This window comes from Capra hircus, chromosome 28 (assembly GCF_001704415.2).
Source record: "Capra hircus breed San Clemente chromosome 28, ASM170441v1, whole genome shotgun sequence".
Classification (NCBI taxonomy): domain Eukaryota; kingdom Metazoa; phylum Chordata; class Mammalia; order Artiodactyla; family Bovidae; genus Capra; species Capra hircus.
Genome location: NC_030835.1, coordinates 19,248,698 through 19,260,925, shown reverse-complemented (window position 1 = coordinate 19,260,925; position 12,228 = coordinate 19,248,698).

Here is a 12,228-nt window from a genome sequence, read left to right as displayed (position 1 = left end):
GTGTAATTTAAAAAATAAAATACATTTAAAAATACATTAACTCAACAGTATATTAAAAGGACTGTATACCATGATCAAGTGGGATTTATCCCTGGGATGTAGGATGGTTCAATGTCCACAAATCAGTCAGTGTGATACACCGCATTAACAAATTACAGAATGAAAATCATATCATCTTAATAGATGCAGACAAAGCTTTTGACAAAAGTCAACATCCACTTATGATAAAAATTCTCAACAAAATGGGTGTAGAGTGAACAAACCTGAACATAATGAAGTCCATATATGGTAAACCTACAGCCAACATCAAATTCAATGGTGAAAAGCTAAGTTGCTACTGTTCTTTAGTCACTAAGTCATGTCTGACTCTTTGCCCCCCCATAGACCAGCACACCAGGCTCCCCTGTTCATTATCTCCTGGAGTTTGCTCAGATTCACGTCCATTGAGTCAGTGTTGCTATCTAACCATCTCATCCTCTGTCACCCCCTTTTCCTTTTGCCTTCAATCTTTCCCAGCATCAGAGTCCCTTCTGATGAGTTGGCCCTTCGCATCGTGGCCAAAGTAGTGAAGCTTCAGCATCAGTTCTTCCAGTGAATATTCAGGACTGATTTCCTTTAGGATTGACTGATTTGATCTCCTCACTGTCCAAGGGACTCAAAAGTCTTCTCCAGCACCACAATTCAAAAGCATCAGTTCTTCAGCACTCAGCCTTCTTTATAGTCCAACTCTCACATCTGTACATGACTTCTGGAAAAACCATAGCTTTGACTACACAGATCTTTTGTCAGCAAAGTGATGTCTCTGTTTTTTAATACACTGTCTAGTTTTGTCATAGCTTTCCTTCCAAAGAGCAAGCATCTTTTAATTTTATGGCTGTAGTCACTGTTCACAGTGATATTAGAGCCCAAGAAAATGAAACCTGCAACTGTTTCCACTTTTTCCCCTTCTATTTGCTGTGAAGTGATAGGACTGGATACCATGATCTTAGGTTTTGAATGCTGAGTTTTAAGCCAGCTTTTCCACTCTCCTCTTTCACCCTCATCAAGAGTACCTTTAGTTCCTCTTCTGCCATTAGAGTGATATTATCTGCATATCTGAGGTTGTTGATATTTCTTTCGGCAGTCTTGATTCCAACTTGTGATTTGGCATTTCCTCTAAGATCAGGAACAGGACAAGGATACCCACTAGATGAATACATAGAGCCTATAGCCTCAGGCGGAACACTTACGAAGTGTTCACAAATGGGAGCTATCATCATTGCCGCTGTTGCTGTGGTAGATGTTTGCTGGGTTATCTCATGCTGATCTAAAACCCCTTGAGAAATTTTTCCTGATCTCTGAGACTTATGACTAGAGCATTAGTTTCAAACATAGGGGTATGTTTGAATCACCGGGGGAACTGGCTAAAAATCAGATTCTGGGGCCTAGTCCCTCCCAGTCCTTATTCAGATGCTTTAGAACTGTGGTGTTGGAGAAGACTCTTGAGAGTCCCTTGGACTGCAAGGAGATCCAACCAGTCCATTCTAAAGGAGATCAGCCCTGGGTATTCTTTGGAAGGAATGATGCTAAAGCTGAAACTCCAGTACTTTGGCCACCTCATGCGAAGAGGTGACTCATTGGAAAAGACTCTGATGCTGGGAGGGATTGGGGGAGGGAGGAAGGGGACGACAGAGGATGAGATGGCTGAATGGCATCACCAACTCGGTGGACATAAGTTTGAGTGAACTCCGGGAGATGGTGATGGACAGGGAGGCCTGCTGGGATTCATGGGGTCGCAAAGAGTCAGACACGACTGAGCAACTGAGCTGAACTGAACTGAAAAATACATACATATATATATTATTAATATATGTATATATTAATATATATATATAACTAGAAGCCCCCTGCCACTAGTTGTGCTGAGCACTGTCCATTGGTGTCCTCCTACTTTATTTGATTTTCTTAAAAAACTTTAAATCTTATACATGCTTTTAGAAAAACAAACCAAAGAGCATCAGTTCAGTTCAGTTCAGTTCAGTCGCTCAGTCGTGTCAGACTCTGCGACCCCATGGACTGCAGCACGCCAGGCCTCCCAGTCCATCACCAACTCCCGGAGTTTACTTAAACACATGTCCATTGTGTCAGTGATATCATCCCAACATCTCATCCTCTGTCATCACCTTCTTCTCCTGCCTTCAATCATTCCCAGCATCAGGGTCTTTTCAAATGAGTCAGCTCTTCGCATCACGTGGCCAAAGTATTGGAGCTTCAGCTTCAGCATTAGTCCTTCCAGTGAATATTCAGGACTGATTTCCTTTAGGATGGACTGGTTGGATCTCCTTGCAGTCCAAGGGACTCTCAAGAGTTTTCTCCAACACCACAGTTCAAAAGCATCAATTCTTCGGTGCTCAGCTTTCTTTATGGTCCACCTCTCCATACATGACTACTGGAAAAACCAAAGCTTTGACTAGACAGACATTTGTTGGCAAAGTAATGTCTCTGCTTTTTAATAAGCTGTCTAGATTGGTCATAACTTTTCTTCCAAGGGGAAAGCATCTTTTAATTTCATGGCTCCAGTCACAATCTGCAGTGATTTTGGAGCCCAAGAAAATAAAGTCTCTCACTGTTTCCCATTGTTTCCCCATCTGTTTGCCATGAAGTGATGGGACTTGATGCCATGATCTTCATTTTCTGAATGTTGAGCTTTAAGCCAACGTTTTCACTATCTGATTTCATTTTCATCAAGAGGCTCTTTAGTTCTTTTTTGCTTTCTGCCATAAGGATGATGTCATCTGCATATCTGGGTTTATTGATACTTCTCCCAGAAATCTTGATTCCAGCTTGTACTTCATCCAGTCCAGCATTTCTCATGATGTACTCTGCATATAAGTTAAATAAGCAGGGTGGCAATATACAGCTTTGACATATTCCTTTCCCGATTTGGAACCAGTCTGTTGTTCCACGTCCAGTTCTAACTGTTGCTTCTTGACCTGCATACAGATTTCTCAAGAGGCAGGTCAGGTGGTCTGGTATTCCCATCTCTTTCAGAATTTTTCACAGTTTGTTGTGATCCACACAGTCAAACGCTTTGGCATAGTCAATAAAGCAGGAATAGATGTTTTTCTGGAACACTCTTGCTTTTTCGATAATCCAGCAGATGTTGGCAATTTGATCTTGGTTCCTCTGCCTTTTCTAAATCCAGCTTGAACATCTGGAAGTTCACAATTCACGGACTGTTGAAGCCTGGCTTGGAGAATTTTGAGCATTACTTTGATAGCATGTGAGATGAGTGCAATTATTTGTGCAGTAGTTTGAGCATTCTTTGGCATTGCCTTTCTTTGGGATTGGAATGAAAACTGACCTTTTCCAGTCCTGTGGCCACTGCTGAGTTTTCCAAATTTGCTGGCATATTGAGTGCAGCACATTAACAGCATCATCTTTTAGGATTTGAAATAGTTCAACTGGAATTCCATCACCTCCACTAGCTTTGTTCGTAGTGATGTTTCCTAAGGCCCACTTGACTTCACATTCCAGGATGTCTGGCTCTAGGTGAGTGTGAGTGATCACACCATCGTGATTATCTGGGTCGTGAAGATCTTTTTTGTATGGTGGTTCTGTGTATTCTTGCCACCTCTTCTTAATAACTTTTGCTTCTGTTAGGTCCGTACCATTTCTGTCCTTTATTGTGCCCATCTTTGCATGAAAAGTTCCCTTGGTATCTCTAATTTTCTTGAAGAGATATCTAGTCTTTCCCATTCTGTTGTTTTCCTCTATTTCTTTGCATTGATCGCTGAAGAAGGCTTTCTTATCTCTCTTTGCTATTCTTTGGAACTCTGCATTCAAATGGATATATCTTTCCTTTTCTCTTTTGCCTTTTGCTTCTCTTTTTTTCAAGCTGTTTATAAGGTCTCCTCCTTATATAGCTGTTTATAAGACAACCATTTTGCCTCTTTGCATTCCAAAGAGCCTAGAAGCTTACAAAGTGGAAGGAAATTCCCTGGGCCTGACTCCTTCTGTACAGAACTCATGCCTACTCCCTGAGAGAGTAGTTGTTGGCTGTGGTTAATTTTTGTCTGTTTGTCCCCAGAAATCGTCTATACCCATACAAGCAGATCCATTAACGTACCTCTTTCACCACCCCCTCAATACTTTCTATGTAGAAAAAACACAAAGAAGATCATAGGATAGAGCAAATATTGGCAAAAGTTTTTGGTAAAGGGTCAAGCAGTAAATATTTTTGACTTTGCAAGTCGTATGGTCTCTATCCCAACAATTAAATTCTCTCTCCATTGTAGCTAGAGGTCAGTCACAGCAGTTCATAAATGAGCGGGTGTGCCTGTGTTCCAGTAAAATGTTTTACCAAACCTCCAGCAGGCTGGATTTGGCCCCCAGGCTATAGCTAGCAGCTGTTGAGTACTACAACCTTCTCCTTTCACTTGGATTTTTTTGAACGTCTTTTCTATATCAGCACATGCAGTGATGTCACTGACTGCTACATGGCATGAATATTTGGCCATTCCTCAACTGGACTGCTGGATATTTTTTCCAGGTTTCGTTGTAATAAACAAAGCTGCCGTAGGCTGTATGCCTGATTGGCTATTCTTAGTCAACTAGCATGAATTCTATAGCAGAACTGGTGACTCAAAGGGTAAAGACAAATTTAAAATTTTGATAGATTGCAAATTGTTTTCAGGCTTTTTAAAAAAAATTCAGATTGCCACATACACTTGTGATTTTTATTGCTTAATCTTATTTCTGGTGAATATTTTCTGTTAACTCAACAGTTTTGTAATAACTAAAGGAAAGATCCCAGAGACAGAGGGACCAATAAACTCTGTGGCAGTTGACTCGACTTAATAACTCTTCAATAAATGCTTCCCATCATGAAGCAATTTGCACAGCTTTCTTATCAGTGTATGGAGAAGGAAATGGCAACCCAATCCGGTACTCTTGCCTGGAGAATTCCATGGACTGGGGAGCCTGGTAAGCTACAGTTCACGGGGTCGCAGTCGGACATGACTGAGCAACTTCACCTTCACTTTGTCAGTATAAAGGCAAATTCCCTTTGGCCCAAAAGCAGTGAGGGCAGCTGTTCTCTATGTAAAGAACATTCTGTGCAAAAGCACAATATAACCTGTGCGTAGCAAATACACTGATTAGATGGGACTTAATTGCCATTACAGGTGCAGCATATGCAGGCATGGGCTCAGGGATGGTGAAAATGAACTTTGAATTTCCAATCAGAGGTCTCATTTGGCCCCTTTATATTAACTGGGCCAATGCTTCAGATTACCTTACCTGAAAAAAAAAAAATGCACTTATCATGCAGTGTTGCTTAGGGTACAATATTTAACAAAATTTTTATTTTATATTGGAGTACAGTTGATTTAGTGTTGTGTTTCATATGTACAGCAAAATGATTCAGTTATACATGTATCCATTCTTTTTCAGATTGTTTTCCCATATACATTATTATAGAATATTGAGAGTTCCCTGTACTATACAGTAGGTTCTTATTATGTTTTATATATATAAATAATCTGTTTTATCAATTTTATATACAGTAGTGAGTATACGAGCGTCCCCAGTGGCTAAGTGGGTAAAGAATCCACCAGGAATGCAGGAGACACAAGAGACATGGTTTCGATCCCTGGGTTTGGAAGATCCCCTGCAGGAGGCATGGCAGTCCACTCCAGTATTCTTGCCTGGAGAATCCCATGGACTGAGGAGCCTAGCAGGTTACAGTCCAAAGGGGCACAAAGAGTCGGACACGACTGAGTGACTAAGCACACACACAGTGGGTACATGATAATCCCAATCTCCTAGTTTATCCCTCCTCTTCACCTTTTCCCTTTGGTTACCACAAGCTTGTTTTCTGAGAGTGTGTTTCTGTTTAAAATGAGTTCATTTGTATCACTTAAGATTCCACATGTAAGTGATATCATATATTTGTCTTTGTCTGATTTACTTCACTAAGTATGACAATCTCTAGGTCCATCTATGTTTCTACAGCTGACATTATTTCCTTCTTTTTTATGGTTGAGACAGACTGGTTCCAAATAGGAAAAGGAGTACATCAAGGCTGTATATTGTCACCCTGTTTATTTAGCTTATATGCAGAGTACATTATGAGAAACGCTGGGCTGGAGGAAGCACAAGCTGGAATCAAGATTGTTGGGAGAAATATCAATAACCTCAGATATGCAGATGACACCACCCTTATGGCAGAAAGTGAAGAAGAACTAACTAAAGAACATCTGATGAAAGTGAAAGAGGAGAGTGAAAAAGTTGGCTTAAAGCTCAATATTCAGAAAACTAAGATCATGGCATCTGGTCCCATCACTTCATGGCAAATAGATGGGGAAACAGTGGAAACAGTGTCAGACTTTATTTTTTGGGCTTCAAAATCACTGCAGATCGTGACTGCAGCCATGAAATTAAAAGACGCTTACTCCTTGGAAGGAAAGTTATGACCAACCTAGATAGCATATTTGGAGAAGGCAACGGCACCCCACTCCAGTACTCTTGCCTGGAAAATCCCATGCACGGAGGAGCCTGGTAGGCTGCAGTCCATGGAGTCCGCAAAGAGTCAGACAAGACTGAGCGACTTCACTTTCACTTTTCACTTTCATGCATTGGAGAAGGAAATGGCAACCCACTCCAGTATTCTTGCCTGGCGAATCCCAGGGATGGCGGAGCCTGGTGGGCTGCCGTCTATGGGGTTGCACAGTCGGACACGACTGAAGCGACTTAGCAGCAGCAGCAGCAGCAGATAGCATATTAAGAAGCAGAGACATTACTTTCCCACAAAGGTCCATCTAGTCAAGGCTATGGTTTTTCCAGTGGTCATGTATGGATGTGAGAGTTGGACTGTGAAGAAAGCTGAGCACTGAAGAATTGATGCTTTTGAACTGTGGTGTTGGAGAAGACTCTTGAGAGTCCCTTGGACTGCAAGGAGATCCAACCAATCCATCCTACACAGTCCTGGGTGTTCACTGGAAGGACTGATGCTGAAGCTGAAAATCCAATACTTTGGCTACCTCATGTGAAGAGTTGACTCATTAGAAAAGACTCTGATGCTGGGAGGGATTGGGGGCAGGAGGAGAAGGGGACAACAGAGGTTGAGATGGCTGGATGGCATCACTGCCTCAATGGACATGAGTTTGTGTAAACTCTGGGAGCTGGTGATGGACAGGGAGGCCTGGCGTGCTGCGGTTCATGGGGTCGCAGAGTCGGACACGACTGAGCGACTGAACTGATGGTAATTCTATTTTTAGTTTTTATAGAAACCTCCATACTGTTTTCCATAGTGTTTGTACCAGTTTAAAAACACTCCACCAGTAGTGTAGGAGGATACCCTTTTCTCCACACCGTCTTCTCTAGAGTACAGTTATGAACAACCAGTCTTCACTAAGCCCCCACTATGACCCCGGTGCTGGGCTAAGTCCTTCACCTATTTCCTGCCACCCTGTGATGATGGTGATATCACCATGTTAGAGATGGGAATACTAATGCTCAAATAAGCTAAATCCTTTAGCCACAGCAATACAGTTGCTCCTTTTGACTTCCAGGCCTATGGGGGAAAAATGAAACTATATGTTGCATTGAAAACTGGCAGAAGCCTTGCAGAAAACAAAATAAGAGGAACAAAAATGTCTGTATTCCATGAGCTTACAATCTACCCCTGGAAATTTATCCTTAGAAAATAACCCCAAAGGAAAAAAGTTATGCCTAAAGATACTGATAACAAAGAGCTAAAAAGTTTAACAAAAAAGAAATGATTAAGGAAATAATCAGCTTATGGATTAGTAAGTACACATTGTTTCTTTTTTGAAAAATTTATTTTTTAATTGAAGGATAATTGCTTTATAGGATTTTATTGTTTTCTGTCAAACCTTAGCATGAATCAGTCATAGGTATACATAATAATGACGGTGAAAACCAAGGAACAGTGTAAAATAGTGGGAAAACCCCTGATCTCAAAGTCAGGTAACTGGATTAAGTCATACCATTTGAGTGACCTTGGGTGAGTTACTTAGGTTCTCTGAGTCTCTTTTTTTTCTCAAAAAAAAAAAAAAGTACTCCCCTGTGTATAAGAAGGTTTCAAAGTATTTGCATTCCCACTGTATGTAAATAGTAACACTTTATTCATGGTTAGGCATGGCCATGAGGCTTGCGTTAGCCAATGACCAAGAACATCTATGATGCGTGTCGCTTCAGAGCATTTAATCAGCAGTGTGAGGCTCCAGCCCTTTCTCTCTCTGTGTGACGGTGACCATCAGGAGAAAGCAAACGTTAACAGGGTGGGCCAAGGCCGAGCTGTCACAGGGAGGACAGCTGCCCAGAGGCAGAGACGACTTTTCAAGGAGTGAAGAATGAACTATTGTTTTCTTAAGCCACTGAGATCTGGTTATTGCCAAACACAGGGGGCCTATCCAGACGATGCGCGCAACCTCACCAGTGTGCTTATTACCACTTTCCCCACAGGATCTGAAACAGTGCCTGGCACAAAACCAAAGCTCAAGAAATGTTTGTAGAATGACTGTTGTCCCAAGGGTTAGGCTTTCTTTGAGGCTTTAGTATGCAGATAACCCTTATCCAGCACCAGTGATGAAGAACTTTACAGATGCCTGAAGTTGTTATGGGTTATTCTGTCCCACAAAAATTCATATTTCGAATTCTTAACACTCAGTCCTTAGAATGTGACCTGTTTTGGAAATAGGATCATGATAGGTGTAATTAGTTCAGATGCAGTCATACTGGAGTCGAGTGGGCACCTAACCCAGTATGACTAATTTTTTTTTTTTTCAGTGTGCCATGCAGCTTACAGGATTTTAGTTCCCCAAGTAGGGACTGAACTCGGGCCCAGGGCCTCAAAAGTGCCAAGTCCTAACCACTGGCCCGCCAGTGAAGTCCCCTGATGTTCTTATAGAAGGGGAAATTTGGAAATAAGCAGAGAGGGAGAATTCCTTGTCAAGATTAAGGTTATGCTGCCACAAGCCAGGAACTACCAAAAGCAGGGAGAGGCCTGGGATAACTCCTCCCCAGGGAGCACAGGCCTGCAGATACCTGGATCTCAGACTTCCAGCTTCCAGGACAATAAGACAAAACATTTCTGTCATTGAGCCCATCCAGTTTGTGGTACTTGGTTATTGCAGCCCCAGTAAGCAAGTACAAGGGTATTTTACATTTCTTTACTTGAACAGAGGAGTGAAAGCATCCTACAGAGGCGCTCGTAACAGGGGATCTGTTGTTGACATTTTTTCCGACTAATGTTCTGTCCCTTGCGTCCCTTCCTTCCCATAAAATTGGGGTGGGTGATTTCCTATTTATTGGACCAATACTTGTGAAGTCCCCTACTTTGTATAGTCTTTGATTAGAAAACTGTTTTTATCTTAACAAATCACTTCAGAAACCACATGACTGAGGCAGCGTTTAGCAACAGAACTTATAAAAGAATAAGGGAAACATTACTAAAGTCTGAATGCTGATGTTTCTGATTCTGGTCCAGACGAGAAGGCATAGACCTGTTTTTCCCTGCTTCTCCTGCTAAGCACAGCTAACAACCCTGGAGATAGAGAGACACAACCAAAGAAGTCTGAAAGATGCTAAGAAGGCTTGCTGGTTTGGGAGCCCAGGACCAGAGAGCAGCAGTGAGGGGCCACATACAGTCCCACCACCCAACACGGGGAGAGCCCTGCTCAAACCCCAACCTCGCAACAGAGGCAGCCCAGGCAGGCTCACACCCCCACCCACACCCGTAGAGAATGGGGGTCCCCCTGGTGGGCATGCCACCACCTGGCAAGGCGGTCACCGGCAACCCAGGTGGAAATAAACAACCAGGGAGGCACTCTCCTTCCCCACAAGGCCTGAGATTCCCCTTTTCCACCAAGAGTTACCAAGGTAGGTGGGTGGACTGAGCCAGAGGGAGAAATCCAGTCATAATGGGTATACCAGTTCAGGAAGCTTCTTTATCCCTGGAGCCTAAGACTCTGCTCCTTCACCAGTAGATACTTAGCCTCCTCAGGCACCACCAGCAGGAACCAAGAGAAACCCTACTGGCCACAGATAAACCAAGCTGACCAAAATAACACTGCAAAGCTGCTGAAAATTAAACTGCCATTGAAACCATAGTCCACAAAAGAAGGCCAAGACCCATGTGCTAACTTTAAATAGGGTGATACTTACTAAAAATAAAAGATTTAAATGGGTCCTAGCATATCCTAACATAATAGACAAAATGCCTAGGATATTATTAACAGTCACACATCATACCAACAACCAGGAAAACCACAAGTTGAATGAGAAAACAGTCAATGGATGCCAATACTGAGATGACTCTTGACAAAGATTTTAAAGCAGTCATCTTAAAGCTTCGACTAGATTGCCAATTCAGTTTAGTTCAGTTGCTCAGTCGTGTCCGACTCTTTGCAACCGCATGAATCGCAACACGCCAGGCCTCCCTGTCCATCACAAACCCCAGAAGTCCACTCAAATTCACGTCCATCGAGTCGGTGATGCCATCCAGCCATCTCATCCTCTGTCATCCCCTTCTCCTCCTGCCCCCAATCCCTCCCAGCATGAGTCTTTTCCAATGAGTCAACTCTTCGCATGAGGTGGCCGAAGTACTGGAGTTTCAGCTTCAGCATCATTCCCTCCAAAGAAATCCCAGGGCTGATCTCCTTCAGAATGGACTGCTTGGATCTCCTTGCAGTCCAAGGGACTCTCAAGAGTCTTCTCCAACACCACAGTTCAAAAGCATCAACTCTTCGGTGCTCAGCTTTCTTTGCAGTCCAAATCTCACATCCATACATGACCACAGGAAAATCCATAGCCTTGACTAGACGGACCTTAGTCGGCAAAGTAATGTCTCTGCTTTTCAATATGCTCTCTAGGTTGGTCATAACTTTTTTCTAAGCAGTAAGGGTCTTTTAATTTCATGGCTGCAGTCACTATCTGCAGTGATTTTGGAGCCCCCAAAAAATAAAGTCTGACACTGTTCCACTGTTTCCCCATCTATTTCAAATGAAGTGATGGGACCAGATGCCATGATCTTCGTTTTCTGAATATTGAGCTTTAAGCCAACTTTTTCACTCTCCACTTTCATCAAGAGACTTTTTAGTTCCTCTTCACTTTCTGCCATAAGGGTGGTGTCATCTGCATATCTGAGGTTATTGATATTTCTCCCAGCAATCTTGATCCCAGCTTGTGCATCTTCCAGCCCAGCGTTTCTCATGATGTACTCTGCATATAAGTTAAATAAGCAGGATGACAATACACAGCCTTGACATACTCCTTTTCCTATTTGGAACCAGTCTTTTGTTCCATGTCCAGTTCTAACTGTTGCTTCCTGACCTGCATATAGCTTTCTCAAGAGGCAGGTCAGGTGGTCTGGTATTCCCATCTCTTTCAGAATTTTCCACTGTTTATTGTGATCCACACAGTCAAAGGCTTTGGCATAGTCAATAAAGCAGAAAATAGATGTTTTTCTGGAACTCTCTTGCTTTTTCAATGATGCAGCGGATGTTGGCAATTTGATCTCTGGTTCCTCTGCCTTTTCTAAAACCAGCTTGAACATCTGGAAGTTTTCATGTATTCATGTATTGCTGAAGACTGGCTTGGAGAATTTTGAGCTTTACTAGCGTGTGAGATGAGTGCAACTGTATGGTAGTTTGAGCATTCTTTGGCATTGCCCAAGGGGCAGCGGCCGGGAGGAGCTGCCCCACGCCCGAGGCTAGGGGCGGCGGCCTGAAGAGCAACCCCATGTCCAAGAAGTGGCTGCGAGGGTGCTGGAGGGCCTAGAGGAGCTATTCCAAGGTCGGGAGGGGTGGCAGTGAGGAGATACCCCTCGTCCAGGGTAAGAGAAACCCAAGTAAGATGGTAAGTGTTGCAAGAGGGCATCAGAGGGCACATACTGAAACCAGTCACAGAAAACTAGTCAATCTAATCACACAAACCACAGCCTTGTCTAACTCAATGAAACCAAGCCATGCCTGCGGGGCAACCCAAGATGGGCAGGTCATGATGGAGAGGTCTGACAGAATGTGGTCCACTGGAGAAGGGAATGGCAAACCACTTCAGTATTCTTGCCTTGAGAACCCCATGAACAGTATGAAAAGGCAAAATGATAGGAATGTCAGGTCCATGAATCAAGGCAAATTGGAAGTAGTCAAACAAGAGATGGCCAGAGTGAATGTCGACATTCTAGGTATCAGCAAACTAAAATGGACTGGAATGGGTGAATTT